Consider the following 22,268-nt stretch of genomic DNA (forward strand, 5'->3'; position numbering starts at 1 on the left):
TACAGCTGGTACATATTTCTGTCTTCCGGCATATTTGTAAACGGCCATTCACGATCTTAGAGAACCTGCCTAATGCGCTCCACCCCATTCTTATCCTTCTACTTATTCCACTCTCGTGATCCGGATATGTGGTCTCTGCCTGCCCTAAGTAGACGTATTCCCTAACCACTTCCAGCATCTTGCTACCAATTGTAAACTCATGTTTTCTTCTGAGACTGCTAAACAATACTTTGGCTTTCTGCATATTATTTTAGACTGAGAGCCCAGGTTTACTTGTCTAAATCATTGATAACGTTTTGCACTTAATCTCCGGAGTGACTTAACTGGGCAATGCCATCAGCGAATTGCAGACTACTAAGGAATTCTTCATTTACACTCATTCGCAAGTGTTCCCATTGAAGCAATCTGAATATCTCCTGTAAACAGGCGGTGAATAGCATTGCCTACATCGTGTTTCCCGGCCGGACATGCTTGTTATTAGAATTTTATCGCTGGTTTTATGTAGTGCTATTGTAGCTGTGCACCCGCAATAGATATCTTCCAGCATTTTTACGTAAGGCCCTTCCACACCATGCTTCCAGATTGCCTTCATGACAGCTGAAGTTTACACCAATCATTTTTCTTTCCATAGCTCGCTGCGTAGCGCTCAAGTCAAATTTTTTCGTTGTCCTTCATGTTTCTTCCCCATAGGCGAGCATCGGTAAAATGAGGCTTTCATACATATCTCTGCTGATACTGGTGAAGGTTGGTTCAGACGAGCGGACCGGATTGCAGATGGTCCGCGCGTGTCAGCGTGGTTATTGTGACACCTTACCAAGCATCCGCTAGAGGGTCCGGACGTCTAGCATTCACGCGAATGACGAGGATAATCCGCGCGTACTCTCTCCTCGAACGTGCATGCGCTGTTTTCGGGGCTCTGTTTGAGCGTCTCCCTGGCGGCTCTTCATCGCTATAATTTTTTTACGTTCATTTCGAAACGTCCGGCGCTTTTTCCAAACATCGCCTTCAGGAATCCCGCGTAGCGAATCATAACAAAGCAAAATACATCGCAAGGGCAACTTCGAAATTCCACTTAGCTCCAAGGTTTAAGTAAAAAAAAATAAGAAAATTTACGTACAGACTGTGTGCGGCGCCGACTCAGGATGTCGCACAGCAAGTTCCGCGCGATCTTTTGCCGCAACCTATTCCTTAACGTCACGTTGATGTGGCCAGCGTGTTCAATATTCCATATAGGATGGCAGCTCTCAAGGAGAGCTAAAAACGTGACAGTCGCTTCGTCACGGAGCGCCTTCTTTCCATCTTCGGTCATTATTAATAGCATAAACAAAGGAATGCGGGCACTCACGCAACGAACACGCTCAAACACACAATAACGACGCAGTGAAGCGCATACGGAGTGCATAACGCAGTGAACAAAACACGAAAAGGAGGACGCACAAAGCTGCCCTCGTGCTCCAAATACGGCGATAAGCGCGCCAAAAGGAGTGGGGCCAGCATTATGTGATACAGCGCGAGCACAGACAAGGACGAAAAAAGACGAGGCACCACAGCGCTGTGGTGTCTTGTCTTTCTTCGTCCTTGTCTATGCTCGCGCTGTATCGCATAATAAATTACCATCTAGCCCGATCTGCCACTTTTGCAAGGTGCCAGCATAGAGCAAAGCAAACTTAATTCCGGATAGCTAGCTGGACGATCGCTTGAGTAAACGTAGACAGACCTAGAAGCAAAAAAAAGAGGAAAAACAATCCCGGTCCGCCGCCAAGTCCGCCGGCTGATAAGGCACTCCTCTTTTCCATCCGGTCCGCGTTCAGGGCCAGGAAAAGACTGCGCTGTCAGCTCAAGGTGAAGCTCAAGGTCACTAAGAGCAGTGACGTTTACGTCAATTGGCAGGCGGACAGCGCTGATGCACCCGCTTCACCCGCGATCCGGTATTCTTGTCCGAACCCACCTTAATCTAATGTTTGATCTGACAGACACTACAATATACGGTCCACCCCATTCTTGTTCTTTTAATTACTGCACTCTCGTGATCCGCATCTGCAATCAGCCGCCGCGGTGGCTGAGTGGTTATGGCGGTCGGCTGCCAGCCCGAAAGACGCGGGTTCGATCCCGGCCGCGGCGATCGAATTTCGATGGAGGCGAAATTCTAGAGGCCCGTGTGCTGTGCGATGTCAGTGCACGTAAAAGAACCCCAGGTGGTCGAAATTTCCGACGCCCTTCACTACGGCCTCTCTCATAGCCTGAGTCGCTTTGGGACGTTAAATCCCCCATAAACCATAAACCAAGTATCTGCAATCACCAGCAGACCAAAGTAGACGTTTTCTCTTACCATTTCCAGCACCTCGCTCCCAAGTGTAGGGCAGGATTGATTGTAAGGCCCATATAAGATATGTGGTATCGTTCCCCAAGCAGGAGACCTGACCCCAGCATTATCCAACGTAGCCTTGATTGCACTTGCCGATGAAATTCCAAGCAATACCCACATCAGTACGTGTACCGACGACATTCGCACATGCACTTCTAGTGGCTTAGGCGAATGTTGGGCTTGCTTATGGCCGATAAGTAGCCATGAAGCGGCTGATAGCGTAAAAGTAGGGACGACGAAAAAAGCACTTACGAGACAACAAATTAAACGACTCCATATCATTGAATTCGTGTAAGAGTGCAAGGAGCGGTATCGACTACATTGAGGCATCTTCGTCACCTGAGATTGCGTTTGGCGATAAGAAAGCATGGTGCAGTTTCACTGACGCAAAATACAATTTTTACCTCCAATTTACAGTCAACGAAGGTATGATTCAATCTGTCACCAACGACAAAATTCTGGGTAGCTTCATAAATTCGTGCTTTATTCTGTACAAACATATTATTTCATAAAGAAAACCTTCGTTCATTTCCATCAAGATTTTCCTTATCTCTCAGCCATTAAAACGGATTCCTCCAGGTGCCCCTTACTCCGTCGATAGGAAACGCTTTTCGCTTCCTACATTCGCTGCAAGACTCAAACATGCATGCAGATTGTACCGAGCACGATCAATACAACTGTTTCTACTCCTTCTGGGGACTGTCTCTATAATGCAATTTTGTCAGATATTGAAAGAAATATGAGATTATGGTGCCTTGATTCGACATGAGAACTGTCCATGCACAGAGAAGGAGTAATGCTGCATGATAGCTTGAACTGCAAATTTTAGAGCATCCGCGAGCTCCTCGGACGTGTCCAGAGACTTAATTTTTACCTCCATAGACATGAAGAGTTGTTTTTTTTTAAGCCGTATTTCATATCGATTCCAGCTTACTTGCTTTTATTGCTTTTACGTCAAAAGCTAACTTAACACTTTTTGCCGCTTGCATGGACTGTTCCTGTAGATATTTTTGAAGGATAAAAATGACCGTCGTCTGCCCAAATCTGTCACAGGGCAAATACGACCATTCTAACAATTAATTGGATCGGGTAGGGGGCTCTTCGTTTGACTCGAATTCACTGGAGCATAATAGCATAAAACATATATTAATCAGCAGCCCTCCACTCCACCTGTGCACGGTAACTTAAGCCGATCATGCAGGCGTAGAATGATTTTACCTTTCGATGACAGAACAGCTTAGTGGTTGCTCGGCGCGTTTATGCGTTAAAAAGTAACAGTTTGCCGCGATCCCACCCCGGCGCCTTAGTGGCGGCGCCACTAAGGCGCCATCCTAATCTATATCGTAATCTCAAAGACTAACGCCTTAGTGGCGGCGCCACTAAGGCGTTAGCCTTTGAGATTACGATGGAGGCTGAATGCAAACACTGTGTAACCTTAACTGCCAAGGCTTTTTACTGGCTTTTGGCTACGAATTAAAGGCATCTTAACTACCGCAAGAAGGCATGGAGAGTTGAGCAATCACAGGAGACAGAATGTTGAATGCTAGTTCACAATAAAAACCTCAGGCAGTTGAAATTCTTCAAGCAAGAGACTATAGCACAGAGTAGACAGGACACCGAAGAAGCTTACAACACGAGCGCTAACTTCCAACAAATTTTTTTTCACACATGCAACATATACATATATATATATATATATATATATATATATATATATATATATATATATATATATATATATATATATATATATATATATATATATATATATATATATTGTTACGTGCTTTGCACGCACGGGGTTTATTCAAAGAGGGGACCGGTCGAAGCAGGATGGAAGCAGGGTCCTTCAGCTCTCTCTTTTTCTTCCTCTTTCTCCGCGGGTCAGTCCTTCATCTTCTGCTTCTTCCGTCGAGGTTCTGTGGAAGCACGCTACATTTCCCTCCTCGCAGACGATGCCCGTCGGGCGAGTTAAACAGACCGTCTGGGATGGAATCGCTTGAGGCGGGCTACATGCACCACCTGAGATTGGCGTGACCGTCGACCACTAGCAGTTAGTCGTGCTATAACGTAATTAACGTCACTTATGCACTCCAACACAACAAATGGTCCAGTGTAGTGGGATAGCAGTTTCCGACACAGACCACGCTTGCGTAGAGGGGTCGACAACCACACAATGTCACCAGGAACATAAGAAACTTCTTGGTGTTGGACGTCGTAGCGGTTCTTGGAACGCTCTTGCGAAGATAAAATTCGAACGCGGGCAAGCTGGCGAGCTTCTTCAGCTCTGCAGAGTGTGGTCGCAAGAGAAGGTTCATCGTGGATGAAAAATGGTAGCATGGTGTCAAGGCCGCAGCGAGGCGAGCGAGCATAGAGCAGGTAAAAGGGGCTGTAGCCAGTTGTCTCATGTTGCGCGGTGTTGTACGCATGAGTGATGAACGGGAGTACGCCATCCCAGTCCTTATGATCTGCAGCGACGTACATGGCAAGCATGGTGGTGAGCGTACGATTAGTGCGTTCTACCACACCGTTCGTTTGGGGATGATATGGCGTGGAGTGGCGAAAACTGCAGCTGCTGAGGCGGAGAAGTTCTTCAACAACGTCCGCTGTAAATTGACGTCCACGGTCGCTAATGAGAACTGCAGGAGGGCCGTGCCGAAGAATGACGAATCGAAGTAAGAAGTTAGATACTTCAGACGCAGTAGCAACTGGTATCGCGGCTGTCTCACAATAACGGGTTAAGTGGTCTACGCACACAAGAATCCATCGATTTCCTTTAGAGGATCGTGGGAAAGGTCCAAGGAGGTCAATGCCAACTTGCTCAAACGGGGCTGTTGGAGGTGTGATTGGCCGCAATTTGCCCGGTGGACTTGAAGTCGGCAGCTTAAAGCGCTGGCATTGCACACAGCTGGCTACATAGTGCTGGATGGTTGAACGCATGTTAGGCCAGTAAAATCGTTGTTGTGTGCGGTGGAGTGTGCGTGTCACTCCCAAGTGCCCAGACGTGGCGTCGTCGTGCATCATTTCAAGAACTGTGATGCGTAGGCTTTCGGGTACGACAAGAAGCATGCGTGCTCCTCCAGAAGCGAAATTCTTCTTATAAAGCAAACCGTCGCGAATGCAAAAAGTATTCTTTACAGAATCTTGAGCGGCATCAAACAAAGAGGTTAATGTTTGGTCCTTGCGTTGCTCAGTTCGAAAAACTTGAAGATCGGGGAAGGCTTGTGAAAGTGACGACAAGTATTCATCAAAGTTGTCTGCGTCGTCCTCAGTCGTTAGAAGCGGCAAACGGGAAAGACAATCGGCATCTGAGTGTTTACGGCCGCTTTTATGCACAACAGTGAAATTAAATTCTTGTAGGCGCAAAGCCCATCGAGCAAGCCGGCCACAGGGGTCACGAAGACTCACTAACCAGCAAAGCGAGTGGTGGTCGGTCACGACGGTGAAAGCATTCCCGTACAGATAGGAGCGGAAGCGCTGTACAGCGAAAACAACGGCGAGACATTCTTGCTCAGTAACCGTGTAATTTCTCTCGCTCTTACTCAACGAACGGCTGGCATATGCTACCACGTGCTGATCGTGACCATGGCGTTGTATAAGTACAGCGCCGATACCGATACCACTTGCATCAGTGTGCACTTCAATTGGTGCAGATGGGCAGAAGTGGCGTAGGATGGGGCCCGAGGTCAAAAGAAATTTCAGATGCCGGAAAGCTGCGTCACATTCGCTGGTCCAATTGAACGGTGCATCTTTATGCAGCAAACACGTGAGTGGGTAAGCGATGTCCGCAAACCTAGCTATAAAGCGTCGAAAGTACGAGCAGAGCCCTAAAAAACTCTGCAGCTCTTTCACTGATTGAGGCACCGTAAAACTTTTGACAGCTTCAATTTTCTTTGGATCTGGTCGAACACCTTCTTTATCAACTAAATGACCAAGAACAATTGTTTCACGGTTCCCAAAATGACATTTCTTGGAATTGAGGATAAGGCCAGCTCGTTCCATGCAATCAAGCACAATATCCAGACGGCGGTTGTGCTCACTAAACGTTTTGCCAAAAATTACAACGTCGTCCAGATAACATAAACAAATTTGCCACTTGAGGCCACGCAGGATTGTATCCATGAACCGCTCGAATGTTGCAGGTGCATTACATAATCCGAAAGGCATAACGTTGAACTCGTAAAGTCCGTCTGGTGTAATGAATGCCGTTTTTTCCCTATCTGCAGCGTGTACGGGGATTTGCCAGTAGCCGGATCTCAAATCAATAGAAGAAAAGTATGAAGCGGAGTGCAGACAATCAATTGCGTCTTCTATACGTGGAAGCGGGTAGACGTCCTTCTTCGTGGCCGTATTTAAGCGACGGTAGTCAACACAGAACCTCCATGTGCCATCTTTTTTCTTAACAAGGATAACTGGAGCCGCCCAAGGACTGGAGGATTCTCGAATTATGCCTCGCTTTAGCATCTCTTGAACTTGGTCATCTATTAACTTACGTTCAGTGGCTGAGACTCGATAGGGCTTCTGGCGTATAGGAGGTGCGGAGCCGGTGTTGATCGTGTGATGAATACGACTGGTAGGCGGTGGTGTTGAATCGTCTTTGGCAAAGTCGAACACGAACACGTGTTTCAGAAGGAGTTCCACTAGAGTGCGACGCTCGGTTGGGGAAAGAGCCTGATTAATCATAGCCTTAACTTGGGTCTCCATATCTCTTTTCACGTGCTGCTCACTGACAGAGTTGGTTAACGCCGCGACGAAACCTGACACACCTTCCTCGAAACGGGCGAGTTTGAGGCCCCGGGGCAACACAGCTGGCTCTTCAGAGTGGTTCACTGTCCACAGCTCGGTATGGCCTCTCACCACGGGAACGACGCAACGAGGCACGACGATACTCTTCTTAGAGCAGGCGAGTGTCGTAGGCTCTACCACAGCTTCAAAAGATTCGCACTGATTGTGAATAGAGGAAACCCGCACGAATGCTGCAGAGAAAGCTGGTACAATAGTATCTTCTTCCACCGCAAATGCTCCAAAATCCGGTGTCGAGTTATCCACAAGAGCTGAAAGTAACGAAGAATTCAAAGCAACTTCTCCCGTACGACAGTCTAAAGTTGCACCACACTCTTGCAGAAAATCAATCCCAAGAATCACATCATGCGTTGACCGTGGTAGCACTGCGAATTCTGTTCTAAACGTTAGACCACCAATAACAACATCCGAAGCACACACACCAAGTGGAACCAAAGGTTCACCACCGACACCACGGAATAACGCTGCACGGTCACCACTAAACATCACTTTCCTACCTAAACGATTCTTAAACCTCCAACTCATGACGGATACGGTAGCACCAGTGTCCACAAGAGCCATTGTTTTCACACCATCAATAAACACTTCCAGTTTGTTCTTCAACATAAACACGGGCAGAGGTAGATTGGACGTCATCGACTCGCCGGCGGCCTCACCTCCATCGGCCGCGCCTCCTAGTTTCCCGGAGGCGGAGGGGATGCACGACGTCGAGGAGAAGGTGACCGCCGTTGGCGCTGAGGTGGCGGCGTCACACTGCGGTCAGATGCGGGTGATGAACTCCGCAAATTGCTCGGACGGTACGGGTCCCAAGCGGACGTTGGGGGTCTCTGCTGCGCGGTGTGCAGTTGCCCGTAAGTATTCGCCGGGGGTTGGCAGTCTTGAGAAGTTGGGAAACGACGGCGGCAATATCTAGCGATATGCCCTGCAATGCCACACCGGTAGCACAAAGGTTGAGAGCGCCAGCGACCGCCATAAGAGTCCTGGCGAACAAAGTCGCGACGTTGGCTGAAGCCAGGATCTCGCTGCTGACGAACCACGTCTTCTGGGTAGGTGGGCCTCCTTTCTGTCGGCTGGTGGCGATAACGTTGGGCAATGTTCCGATCGTCCATGAGCAAAGTGCCGTTGGGTGGAGCCCACGGAGTCGACAGGGCGGCAACATCTTCCTCCGGTGCAGAACTGTGCCGCAGATATTGTGTGTGGCAGAAGGTATCCCGGGATCTGGACAATTCCTCGCGCACAATCTCTCGAATCATATCAGCCATAGAATTTGGAGGACTGGCTTCAACACTGGCTATAGAGGTGACATTGGCCAATCTTCCGAATTTAGGGGTGATTCGACGCAGCTTAAGAGCTTCAAATGTTCTGCAATGTTCTATAACGTCAGCGGTGGTGCTCAGGCTCTCTTTGCTAATCAGGAAATTGTAAACATCTTCCGCAATTCCTTTTAGAAGGTGGCCGACTTTGTCTTCTTCAAGCATTCTGGAGTTAACTAGCTTGCATAACTTTAAGATGGCTTCGATGTATGCCGTGCAAGTTTCTCCGGGCACTTGCGCGCGGTGAAGCAATGTCTGTTCCGCACGCTTCTTCTTTGCCGATTCATCCCCAAAATTTTTCTTTATCTCGGTCGTAAAGGTAGCCCATGAACTCAGTGTATCCTCATGATTGTCGAACCAGTCAAGGGCAGTGGCGGCAAGGAAAAACACAACGTTAGCCAGTTTAGTAGCAGCGTTCCATCGATTGTATTTGCTCACCCGCTCGTAGTGTTTCAGCCACTCGTCAACGTCCTCTTCAGGTTTTCCAAAAAATGTGTGGGGCTCTCGATAATGTGGCCAGTTGTTCGCTGTGGATAGCCCGGGTTGCTCAGCATTGTCGTCTCCAGGCATGTCCGATGGCAGTGGTGGGAAGCCTGCGAGTCTACGGCTCCTTCGGTAGATGGAATGCTCCGTGGTCGATACCCAGCACCTCCACCAACCTGTTACGTGCTTTGCACGCACGGGGTTTATTCAAAGAGGGGACCGGTCGAAGCAGGATGGAAGCAGGAAGCCTAGCAGCGTCCTTCAGCTCTCTCTTTTTCTTCCTCTTTCTCCGCGGGTCAGTCCTTCATCTTCTGCTTCTTCCGTCGAGGTTCTGTGGAAGCACGTTACAATATATATATATATATATATATATATATATATATATATATATATATATATATATATATAGATTTAAGAGAAGTGCCCACTTCTCTTAAATCTTTATTCTGCGGAGCCAACGCAACCTACGTATATATATATATATATATATATATATATATATATATATATATATATATATATATATATATATATATATATATATATATATATATATTGTAAGGCTAAAGAAGAAGATGCGTCTGATGATTTGAAAAGACGAGGTGACAGTGTTCTCGAGAGTTTTTGCCAGCGCTACGCTTGTGTGTCTTTTGCCGATCTGATCCCAGACTGCTGCCGTTGCCGTTCCCGTCGCCCCAGTACCTCGTAACAAACCCCCCGTTACATTTGGTGGAGGAGCCGGGGTAAAAACATCGGCCCTGGAGCTCCGTAGTCGTGCTCTCCCGGCGCGCACGATGCCTGAGGACGTCCAACACCAGGCCGTACAAGTGGGCCAGGCTGTCATCTGTGCCGGCTCTCTTCGTCAACGGGACCCGACCATTTTCAGCGGGACTGACGAGAACGATGTGGAAGATTGGCTCACATCGTACGAGCGGGTGAGCGTATACAACAAATCGTACGATGTGACGAAGCTAAACAACGTCATCTTTTATCTCGCCGGTGTGGCTAACCTCTGGTATCGCAACCATGAGGCAGATATTCAAACCTGGTCCATTTTTAAGACTAAATTTGCAGACGTATTTGGTCGACCGGCTGTCAGGCAACTCCGAGCCGAACAGCGATTGCGTGAACGATCTCAGCAGGCTAGTGAAAGCTTCACTAGCTACATTGAAGATGTCGTCGACTTGTGCAAGCGGGTCAACGCTCGTATGTCGGAAGCCGACAAGATCCAACACATCTTGAAAGGCATCGATGACGACGCTTTTCAGATGCTTCTAGCGCGCGACTTGCGTACCGTTGCTGAAGTTGTCACGCTGTGTCAAAGCTTTGAGCAGTTGCGCAAGCAGCGGATTCTGACACGCCAGCGGCCACATCAGGTTGAGTCGCTCGCTGGGCTCACGCCTGCTCCTGACCCCTCGCTGCTACAGCAGATTAAAGACTTCGTGCGGGAAGAAGTGGCACGTCAACTTTCCTTTCTGCCGAGCGCTCACGACCGAATATCATATCTGACTCCAGCGCTCCGACATACAATTCAAGAGCAAGTTGCTGAGGCTCTTCCACCGGCTCATCCGTCACCACCTGTCACGGTTCCGCTGACATACGCTGACGTTGTCGCCAGACCACAATCTGTGGCGGCTCCGCTCACATATGCCGCAGCCGTCGCGAGACCGCCTCCTGTCGCGGCTCCAGTGACATATGCCGATGTCGTAGCAAGACCGCAGCCGCCAATCTATAGTGCGCCTCCGGCGCATTTGCGAGGGCCAGTGGCTTACCGACGACCTACTCCAAGGGTCAGCGATTCCTGGCGCACAACGGACAATCGGCCGATTTGCTTCTTTTGTGGTCTCCCAGGTCATGTAGCTCGGCATTGCCGCCGTCGTCTCCCGGACGCGGAAATTCCTCCCCAAGCTCCTGGGTACTGGCCCCCACCGAGTCAGTACTCTGTACCAGCTGCGCCGCCGCAAAGTCGTACTTCCTCGCCGGACCGTTCTACCCTCTCCAGCCGCCGGCCCTCTTCTCCACGACGCCGGTCTATTTCGCCTATGCGACGTCGCCCCACCGCTAACCAGGAGGAAAACTAGGCGCCGCAGTTCCTGAGGCGAGAACTGCGTCCACAACGAACTTCGAAAGGCCTCATCCGTCAGCCGCTAACCTCATTGAAATTTCCGTCGACGGCGTTTCTGTCATGGCGCTTGTCGACACTGGTGCTGCCGTTTCCGTCATGGACGCAAAGCTGTGTAGTTCTTTAAGAAAAGTAAGGACGCCAATTGCTGGACTCTCACTGCGCACCGCCAGCGCTCAGAACATCCAGCCGTCAGCAGCGTGTACCGCTCGCGTTGTAATCCAGGGGACCATTTATGCCGTCGAATTCGTCGCACTGCCCTGCTGTTCTCATGCTGTTATCCTGGGCTGGGATTTTTTATCGCGCCATGCTGCTATCATCGATTGTGCTCGAGCTGAAGTCGAGTTCTCTCACCTGCCCGAAGCTGTCTTGGACACTGCCCCTCCTGGTGCCTGTGTTAAGGCCCTAGTTGCCGAAGACATTGACCTGCCTCCCTGCTCTTCAGTCCTCGTACCCCTCTCTTGCGGCCCTCTTCGCGACGACACTGTCCTCTTCACTCCGTCCCCTATCTTTCTGCACCGCAAGTGTCTGCCTCTGCCATACGCTGTACTGACTATATCCGCTGGCCTCTCCGTACTGTTCGTGTCTAACCCATTCTCGTTCCCCAATGCCTTGCGCCTAGGTGAATGTCTCGGCACGGTACAACCATTCGCGTCTCTGCTCATCCGCGAAGAGACGGACGACGCGCCGCACCTCTCCATAGCCGCACTCAGCCCACCTACTGCTGCGCCCGATCCCTCCTCAACCGAAGCATTCCTTCGCTCCATCGACGACAACCTTCCAGCGCCGCAAAGGGAACAGCTTCTCACTTTACTTAATCAGTTTCGCTCATCATTTGACTCACATCAAAGTTCCTTGGGCCAAACTTCTACTGTCACCCATGCCATCGACACAGGTGACCACGCACCGCTGCGACAACGTCCCTATTGTGTGTCTGTCGCCGAGCGCCAAGTTATTGAAGACGAAGTCGACAAGATGCTCCAGAGCGGCGTCATTCAGCCCTCAAGCAGCCCATGGGCGTCGCCTGTGGTGCTCGTCAAAAAGAAGGATGGCTCCATACGCTTCTGTGTAGATTACCGCCGCCTTAATAAGATTACGCGCAAAGATGTCTATCCCCTCCCGCGCATAGACGACGCTCTGGACTCTTTGCAAGGGGCCGAACTCTTTTCATCTCTTGATTTGCGTTCCGGGTACTGGCAAGTTCCTATGAAAGAAGCCGATCGCCCCAAAACCGCCTTTGTGACACCGGATGGCTTGTATGAATTTACGGTGATGGCCTTCGGGCTTTGTAACGCCCCCGCGACTTTTGAGAGGATGATGGACACCATTTTGCGCGGACTTAAGTGGAAGACATGCCTTTGCTACCTCGACGACATTGTGGTCTTTTCCCCGGACTTTGACACCCACCTCTCCCGTTTGAAGCACGTCTTGACCTGCCTTTCTGACGCCGGCCTGCAGCTGAACTTAAAAAAATGCCGTTTTGCCGCTCGTCAATTAACCGTCTTAGGTCATGTTGTCTCTAAGCAGGGCGTCAGTCCCGACCCAGCGAAACTTCGTGCTGTGGTTGACTTTCCCAAACCTACCTCCATCAAAGACCTGCGCAGCTTCCTGGGTTTGTGCTCATATTTCCGCCGGTTTATTCGCAACTTTGCGTCCATTGCTGCGCCTTTGACTCAACTGCTGTCTGGAAGTGCGGATTTATCACTGTGGTCTCCAGCGTGCGACGACGCATACACCACCTTGCGCCGTCTCCTCACGGCGCCGCCCATTGTGCGCCATTTCGACTCGGCCGCTCCTACCGAAGTTCACACGGACGCCAGCGGTGTTGGCCTCGGCGCTGTCCTCGCCCAACGAAAACCTGGCTTTGACGAATACGTCGTTGCTTATGCTAGCCGCACACTCACACCAGCAGAACGCAACTACTCCGTAACTGAAAAAGAGTGTTTGGCGATTGTATGGGCCCTCGCGAAGTTTCGACCGTACATTTATGGGCGCCCTTTTGACGTTGTGACCGACCACCATGCGCTCTGTTGGCTTTGCAACCTGAAAGACCCCTCCGGCCGCCTCGCTAGGTGGGCCCTTCGCTTGCAAGAATATGATATCCGCGTCGTGTATCGCACCGGCCGCAAGCATCAAGACGCCGATGCACTGTCACGCTGCCGCCTTCCAGCCGAGATCGCCAGCCTTTCCACCTCCGACGCTTCTCTGCCCTTGCTTCGCCTCAGCGACATGCCTTCAGCGCAACGCATGGATCCCTGGATCGCTTCCCTTCTCGACTTTCTCGCCAACCCGACGGCTGCTTCACCGTCACGTGCGCTCCGCCGCCAAGCTGCCCATTTTGCGATCCGTGACAACCTACTTTATCGCCGTAACTACAACTCCGAAGGTCGCAAGTGGCTGCTCGTTATTCCACGTCACTTACGCTCGGAGATATGCGCATACTTCCATGCTGCCCCCCACAGCGGTCACGCGGGCGTTTTCAAGACCTACACCCGCATACGGCTGCGCTACTACTGGCGCGGAATGTACACCTTTATCATGAAGTACGTGCGCGCATGCATTCCCTGCCAACGTCGCAAGACACCTCCCCATCGTTCTGCTGCTGAGCTGCAGCCGTTACCATGCCCTCCACGCCCGTTCGACCGCGTTGGCATTGATTTATACGGTCCGCTTCCATACACTGCAGACGGCAACCGTTGGGCTATAGTAGCGGTGGATCACCTTACACGATATGCCGAAACTGCTGCCCTTCCGGCTGCCACAGCGACGGACGTCGCCTCCTTCATTTTGCACCGATTCATCATTCGCCACGGTGCACCTCGTGAACTGCTCAGTGACCGAGGCCGCGTGTTCTTATCTGAGGTGGTGAAGGCGCTTCTCAAAGAGTGCAACACGATTCACCGAACTACCACCGCCTATCATCCGCAGACCAATGGCCTCACTGAGCGATTTAACCGCACACTCGGAGACATGCTCTCCAAGTACGTCGCTTCTGACCACACGAATTGGGATCTCGTCCTTCCGTACGTTACTTATGCGTACAATACCGCTACGCAGTCTACCACCGGATTCTCTCCTTTCTTCCTACTTTACGGCCGCCAACCCTCTGCTACTATCGACACTATCCTCCCTTACCGCCCTGATGAATCCGAATATCGGCCTGTTTCCGACGCCGCGCAACACGCCGAAGCCTGCCGCCAAATTGCCCGGTCACTCACCACTGACACCCAGCATCGCCAGCGCTCCCGCCTCGACCAAGACCAAACCCCACCGAACAACACTTCTGGTGCACTTGTGTGGCTCTGGATCCCTTCAGGAACTCCCGGTCTCTCCTCAAAATTTCTTGCGAAGTACCATGGTCCCTACCGTGTGCTGGAGCGCACCTCTCCGGTTAATTATATCGTGGAACCCCTCACGCCGTCTCCTGATCTCCGCCGCCGAGGACGGGAGACCGTTCATGTCCAGCGCCTCAAGCACTACTACGACCCCGCCGTCTTGCCATCATCCTAAGTCGCCAGGATGGCTCCTCTTGTCCCCGGGGTGATTGTAAGGCTAAAGAAGAAGATGCGTCTGATGATTTGAAAAGAGGAAGACGAGGTGACAGTGTTCTCGAGAGTTTTTGCCAGCGCTACGCTTGTGTGTCTTTTGCCGATCTGATCCCAGACTGCTGCCGTTGCCGTTCCCGTCGCCCCAGTACCTCGTAACAAACCCCCCGTTACAATATATATATATATATATATATCAAAGACACGTGATCACTTTTTCTAACAGTACCGTTGCCTCAGAAACCTCAGGAACACGCACGCGACGTCAAGAACAGGAAAGAAAAATCACTTGTTGACCACATTCGTTCATGCGAAACTAAAACGTGCAAACCAATTTTTGAAAACCTGCTGTGCTAGCAAAAAGTAGCGACATGACCACACGATTGATAACTTAAGCTGAAAGGATAAATACTTCGGGCGAGACATGTGTAAGCACTCCCTATATCTTTTATGTGATAAAGAACTCTTGTTTCAGAGGCAATGGTACTGTTAGCACAAGTGATGACGTGTCTTTGATGTATATATATGTTGCATGTGTGAAATAAAATTTGTTGGAAGTTAGCGCTCCTGTTGTTCGTTTCCTCTGTGTCCTGTCTACTCTGCGCTATAGTCTCTTGCTCGATCATGAACCAATGAGCCCAAAAAGCCACGCTTTTGAAGTTTTTCCTTCTACGCTACAGCTCCCGGTGTCGCAATTAACCCATACGTACCATTTAAGGACGTCAAACACCTTATGCCATGCCATACCGTATCATACCAAAGCGCAAAATACCATACGATACCATACCATACCATACCACTATACAATACCATAAAAGACCACAGCAAAAGACGCTGCACTGTTGGGGTGTTGTAAAATTTACGATTTATTTTTCCCCGCATCTGGCGCAGAAGGATCCCGGAGGTGATAACACTCTGTTGCGTTGTACATATTTTGAACCACCGGATCACACAACTCGAGAAAAAGTTTGTCACAGCAACTTTCTGTGGAATTCTCGAAGTAGCTTTTCTTGACCCACACCTCACAGGCAACGGAACCTGTCGAAAAAAAAGTGCTTTAGTTCAACATTTGTGTTGTAAAAGCGCGCCAGTATTGTGCAAGAACGCCAGCACTCAATATAAATGTATGATATGCAAAATATTTAACAAGACTTGTTGTTGGCCAAGATAGTGCATAGTGTTTAGAAGAAATTGTTTGCCCTGTGTTTTTCTCTTGCACCTTCTGCAAAAAAAGAAAGATATCGCGAGTACAAAAAAGACATTGCATCATTTGTTGCCAAGTATTGTGTCTAATAGCTTATCTCTGGAATGCCATTCCTAAAATTTGCGACGAATGCGTCGTTGATACACCGAAATGCACTCACTACGATCCTGAGGTTAATGATTTTTTCATGATTGACGAATATTGTTACGAGCAATTCAAAGGAGAACCTCCAGAGAAGACACGTAAAACTGCGGCAGTTCCTGAGTGGTCCGAGCGCGCGAGCGGGACAGAACCATCTTCTTTTTCTACGAACGCAAGCGCTTCTACTTCTTCTACACTGGCACGTATCACTGCCCCTCTTCGGCAGCATCGCCACGATGCGGATAGGTGGAAAATTTCAGTGAAAACACAGCTGCAGTGAACCGCTGTTCAGTCAGGTAGTCTGTCTTGGTAAGTCTTCATGCGAACAATGTGCAAGACTTCAATACGGTGTGACTGGCGCTGAGCAAGCGGGAGGGACTGCATAAGTCACATCACTGATGCAGCGCACTACTTCGTAAGGGCCGAAGTATCTGCGCAGAAACTTTTCAGAAAGTCCGCGGTGACGAACAGGTGTCCAAACCCACACCGAGTAGCCAGGCTAGTAACTGACAAAGCGGCGTCCGAGGTTTCACCTAGCGGCGTCAGTCTCCTGTTGACGGTTAATCGCAGGCGTGCCAATTGCCGCGCTTCCTCAGCACGCTGAACGAAGGTGTCTGCGTCGAGGGCATCGTCAGAGTCAACATAGCATAGTCAGGGGCAACATAGCATCCAACGGAGCGGTCACTTGCCGACCGAAGACAAGCTGAAAGGGCGTCAGTCGGTTTATCTCCTGCAGGGCGGTGTTGTACGCAAACGTTACGTACGGCAAAATGGTGTCCAAAGTTCGATGCTCGATGTGCACATACATAGAAAGCATGTCGGCTTGCGTGCGGTCGAGTCGCTCAACCAACCCGTCTGTCTGTGGGTGATAGGCCGTAGCACGTCGATTGCTGGTGTGAGTCAGAGTCAGCACGGACTGGGTTCAGCAGGCAGGGAAAGCAGTTCCCCAGTCAGTAACAACAATGGCGGGGGCTCCATGACGCAGGACAATGTTGTGGACGAAGAACTGCGCCACTTCAGCAGCAGTGCCTTTGACAAGGAACGTGGTCTCAGCGTACCCTGTCAGGTAGTCGGTGGCAACGACGATCTAACGCTTTCCAGAAGAAGGCTTCGAAAAAGGGTCAAGTTGGTCAATGCCCACTTTGTGAAAAGAGGTCTTCAGTGGGTCGACAGGGAGAAGAAATCCGGCTGCAGATTCCACGGAGGAGACTTTCGACGTTGGCAGTCAAGGCATGTTTTTACGTAGGCCCGCAATGATGAGAGTAGCCTGGGCAAATAATACTTTTGTTTAATCCGCGCGAGTGTACGACTTACTCCGAGATGGCCGGCGGAAGATGCATCATGGCAGGCACTAAAAAATCTCTGGCCGCAACTGCGATGGTACCACAAGCAGGAACGCTTCTTTGTTGCTAGCAAAGTTGCGCTTGTAGAGAACACTAAATTGTAAAGTAAAGGTGTGGAGCCCGCGACGAAAAACATGCGGGATGCGAGCGTCGACGCCTTCGCGGTAATCGATAAGCGGCGCGAACCCCGAATGCGCCCGCTGAAGCTTCGCCATTTGTATCGTACTAACAGTGCCCAGGAAAAGGAAATCATCGCCGGGTTCTTCGGGACCGATAGGCGCACGCGACAAACAGTCCCCACCCTAATGCTTACGGCCCGACTTTTAACGACTGTTAAGTCGTATTCTTCCAAGTATAAGCTCCATCTAGCCAAGCGCCCTGAGGGGTCTTTGAGGCTCACCAGCCAGCATAAGGAGTGGTGGTCGCTTACCACACGGAATGGTCGCCCGTAGAGGTACAAAAAGTATGGTGGGGCAGCCAGAAAAAGAATGTAAACCAATATGCCCCTGCCTGATTAGAGGTACAGTCGGAACTTGCTGATGGTCCATATCACTACAAGACACTCTTTCTCTGTCGTAGAATAATTGGTCTCGGAGCGTGTAAGAGTTCCGCTGGCATAAATGATGACCCGTTCGGCACCGTCTTGCTACTGGATCAGTACCCCACAAAGGCCAACATTGCTGGAATCAGAGTGGTTGTCGTGGCCGCGTGTTCATCGAAATGGGCGAGTATCGGCGTACGTTGTAGACGGCGGCGAAGCTCGACAAATGCAGCCTCTTCGTCGCTTCCCCGCAGGAAAGGCTTGTCGTCGCGAGTCAGTGAGTTCAACGGTTCGGCGATTCGCGTGAAATTTTGAACAAAGCGCCGATAATACGAGCACAGACCCGAAAACCGTCGAACGGCGTTCTTGTCAGTTGGGCGTAGAAAACCTGAGAAGGCAGCGGTCCTGTCAGGGTCCGGGCAAACACCTTGTGCACTGACAACGTGACCAAGAAAGGGAAGTTGCTCGAAGCCAAAATTGCATTTCTCGGCTTTGATGGTAAGTTGTGAGGGTTTGAGTGCTTGTAGCACGATGCGCAATCGCTCCAGGTGTTGGTCAAACGTGGTCGAAAATATAACGACATCGTTCAGGTACACCAGGCAGGACTGCAACTTCAAGCCAGAGAAAGAAGTGTCCATCATGCGTTGGAACGTGGCCGGTGCTAAGCACAAACCAAACGGGAGTACCTTAAACTCATAGAGGCCGTCGGGCGTCAGGAAAGCTGTCTTCTCCCGGTCTGTCTGGTCCACTTCAATTTGACAGTGCCTGCTTTTAAGATCTAATGACGAGAGGTATCGGGCGTCCTGCAATCGGCCGAGTGCGTCGTCTATCGTGGGCACTGGGTAAACGTCCTTTTTGGTGACGTTAAGTTTTTTATAGTCAACACAGAAATGCAGAATGTTGTCTTTTTTCTTTACAAGAACCACAGGTGATGCCCATGGGCTGGTGGACCGCTGAATGACATCCTCCGCAAGCATTTCGCCAACTTGTATCCGAATGGCTAATCGCTCCATCAGGGAAACACGGTAGGGGTGCTGGCAGACGGGTCGCGTAGTCTCGTCAGTAATGATACGGTGCTTGGCGAGTGGAGTGCGGCCAACCTTTGAGCCCGTAGCAAAACAGTCCGCAAAGTCTGCCAAGAGGTTCGACAGAAGATCCTTCTGGACCGATGGTAAGGCCGGATTTATTTTGATTGAATGAAGAACGTGGCGTGGGCCAGCATTGTGTGGAGTGAGTCCTCCAACAGAGCAGAAACCTGGGACCTCAGCAACGCCGTGGAGGAAGGCAGTAGCCGTGCCTTTGACGAGGTGCTGAGATTCGTTGGAAAAGTTGGTCAGGAGGATGTGGGTGTGGCTGTCATGTAGGCAGACGAGACCTCGGGCAACGACAAGGCCCCGCCCAAGCAGCAGTGGAGTATAGCCGTCCGCCAGGCTCTCGTAGTCGTGAAATTGGTCGTTCCGCACGAGAACCAAGACAATGCACAGCGGCGGCACCGTGACGTCATTCTCGACATTGCGCAGAGCGTTGCTGCAAGGATCTCGGGAGCCAGAGCGAGCAACGGCCTGTTTGGTCGAGAACGTGACACATGCGCCCTTAAAGTCAATCACAGCGCCGTTACCATGCAGGAAGTCGATCCCCAGAATTATGTCTATGGAACACTCGCAGAGCACGACAAATTCACCAACGTACGTGAAACCACGAATTCCAACTCTAACCGTGCACTTGCCAACAGGGGGAATTAGGTGTCCGCCAGCGGTGAGCATGTGGGTCCCCGTCCACGGTGTCAGAACCTTTAAAGGTCTCCAGGAAAGGTACGGCTCATAAAAGAATAATCAGCACCGGTATCGAGCAGCGCGGAATCTCAGTGCCATCAATTGTCACCAGCAAATCGGACGCAGCGTGTCAGGTACTGTCGCTGCCGCTCCCTGCCTCTTGGACAACTGACCGAATGAGTTCGCGCAATGTGTCTGCGCTGCCGCCGAAGCACGACGGAAAGGTTTCGGGCACAATGCTGTCGTTGTCTCGATTGCACTGGCGGGCCCGTTGATGGAGCGTCGTCTCTATGGTGGTCGCCTCGGAGAGAAATTCCGCTGCAGTGCGGGATGGGCTACGTACGAGGTCTGCGAAGAGCTCCTGCTTAACCCCTCGCATCAGATGGCGAAGCTTCTTCTCCTCAGTCATGTTGGGATTGGCACGCTTGAATAGACGGGCCATGCCCTCGAAGTACATGCGCACACTTTCGTTCGTGCGTTGATTTCGGAAGTGCAGCGCAGCTTCGGCCTTCCCCCTGTGGTCGGCGTAGGGGAATGTAGACAGGAGATTCCGGCAAAACGTCTCCCAAGTGGGAAGGGCAGTCTTGTGGTTTTGAAACCATGTCGAGGCAGACTCTTCCAGAACAAAATATACATTTTGGATCTTGCGCTCGTCGCTCCAGCCGTTGTAGCGGGCGATCCGCTCTAAGGTCTGCGGCCAATCTTCAGCGTCGTCGAACACGTCACCGTGATAAGATGGTGGTGTTCGCGGTGGGTGGCAAAGGATCGGTGCCAGGGGCCGGGGGTCAGTGGCCATGGCAGTTGGACTCAACGGGCTAGGCTGGGTTGGCGCCGGTGACCTGGTGTCAGTGGCCATGCCAGTTGGACTCGGTGACCGAGGCTGCGTCGTTCTTGTGCGCGGGAGAAGGGACCCAAATTCAGGCGACTCTCCGCGGATACGGCGGCTGGGTCGCTGATGGACAGGTGTGAGCTCCGTAGTTATGCTGTGCGGAGTGCGGTAGTAAGGAAGCGGAACCAACACCTCCACCAAATGTTACGAGCAATTCGAAGGAGAACCTCCGGAGAAGCCACGTAAAACTGCGCCGGTTCCTAAGAGGTCCGAGCGCGCGAGCTAGAGGGAACCATCTTCTTTCTCTACAAACGCCGGCGCTTCTACTTCTACAGTGACACGTATCAATATTTATGAGATATGACGCTGAGCGCATATTCTTTTGTGTATGTGCCGTTCAATACCACAATTTTCAGAATATTCGCTATTTAGCGATTTTCTTTGCGATCTTCTAAGTGATTGACGACCTTTTTTTTTCTTTGGTGAAATGTACTGACCTATACAACAAAATTACTATTGTGAACCGGTACGTTTGTAAATTTCACTTGCACCGTCCTCGGCAAGCCACTTGATAGGATACAGCAAGAGTGGACGTCAAGAGCATGAAGCCAACAAATGGGTTCTGTAACAGAGCAGAGGCCAAGAAAAATTGTAACTGTGGCTTGCAGTGGGTTGGGTAAGGCGGTGGTAATCGATGGTTGTAACAGTAACTTTCGCTGAGTAACAGTTTTCTGTTCGACTTTTTACTGTAATCCTCTGAGGCACTGCGTCCTAAAACGATTCAACTCTGCGCCTTCTATACTGACGTTGGTTATTCCATTCAATGTACTGAGATAAATCGTTCCACGATGAACAAACCAACGGCATATTCATGCATGTTGTGCGCACAGAACAACTGTAGGTTTTGCGATAAGCGTAGTAGACTAAAGTGTTTGATCATAGCGATTTAAAAACAAATATCTTGACAGGGCACCAGCTAATAATCTATCGTTTTTGTTCAAACCACCCTGCTCCACCCGACAAACAATGCGACCAACAGGAGTCCAGTAAGGATTGGTGGGGAGCAATCACAATAGCTATCGATGATAAATTTCTATACGTGTGAACTTTTCCAGCTTTTTGAATGGTATTAATTCATATAGAAAATATGCGCTCTATTAGCAAATGACTAAATTTATTGAAGGAGCACGGTCACGTGGCACTCATCAAGCACAGGCTATTCCCCTCGTGACAAAGAGGAGAATCTGCAAGAGACAGGTATGCGGACAAAAATGAAGCAGCGGCGAAACTTTTCCCATTTTTATCTTGATTCAGTCTTCTTACGCCTATTTTTCCCCGCGCAAATACCTCACTGGAATTATCTACTGAACCTTGGCCAGTCCCCCTGCGTGGGTATGTGCCATGCCTGCTAAGGAGAAGAAGAAGAGGAAGAACTGCTATCCTCAGTGTAGCCGTCACGGACCCTGAGCACGGCATCACAGGCTGTTCTGTTCCTGACGTGTTCCTGACGTGACTCGGTTCACAGCAGCCTCGCCTCGACCGGTCTCCAGTGCCGGTCTCCAGTGGCTAAAATCGTTGCTCTGCTGGGAACGATCGGCTATGTTTCGGGTGGCTGGTTGTGGCATTTTCTCTCTGCGTCTTTGCGCGGTAAGGCAGTAAGCCCGGGCTATGTCCACCCAGTCTCCCGGCCAGGGGAGTTCCCTCTGGTCGGCTTCTCTTTCCACTGATCTCCTACCGTTGGAAGCCTTTTTGCGCAGTGGTGTCGGCAGTATCCCTGTCGCGCTGATGCCTAAGGATGGTGGTGCAA

The sequence above is a fragment of the Amblyomma americanum genome, chromosome 3 (assembly GCF_052857255.1).
Source record: "Amblyomma americanum isolate KBUSLIRL-KWMA chromosome 3, ASM5285725v1, whole genome shotgun sequence".
Taxonomy (NCBI): Eukaryota; Metazoa; Arthropoda; class Arachnida; order Ixodida; family Ixodidae; genus Amblyomma; species Amblyomma americanum.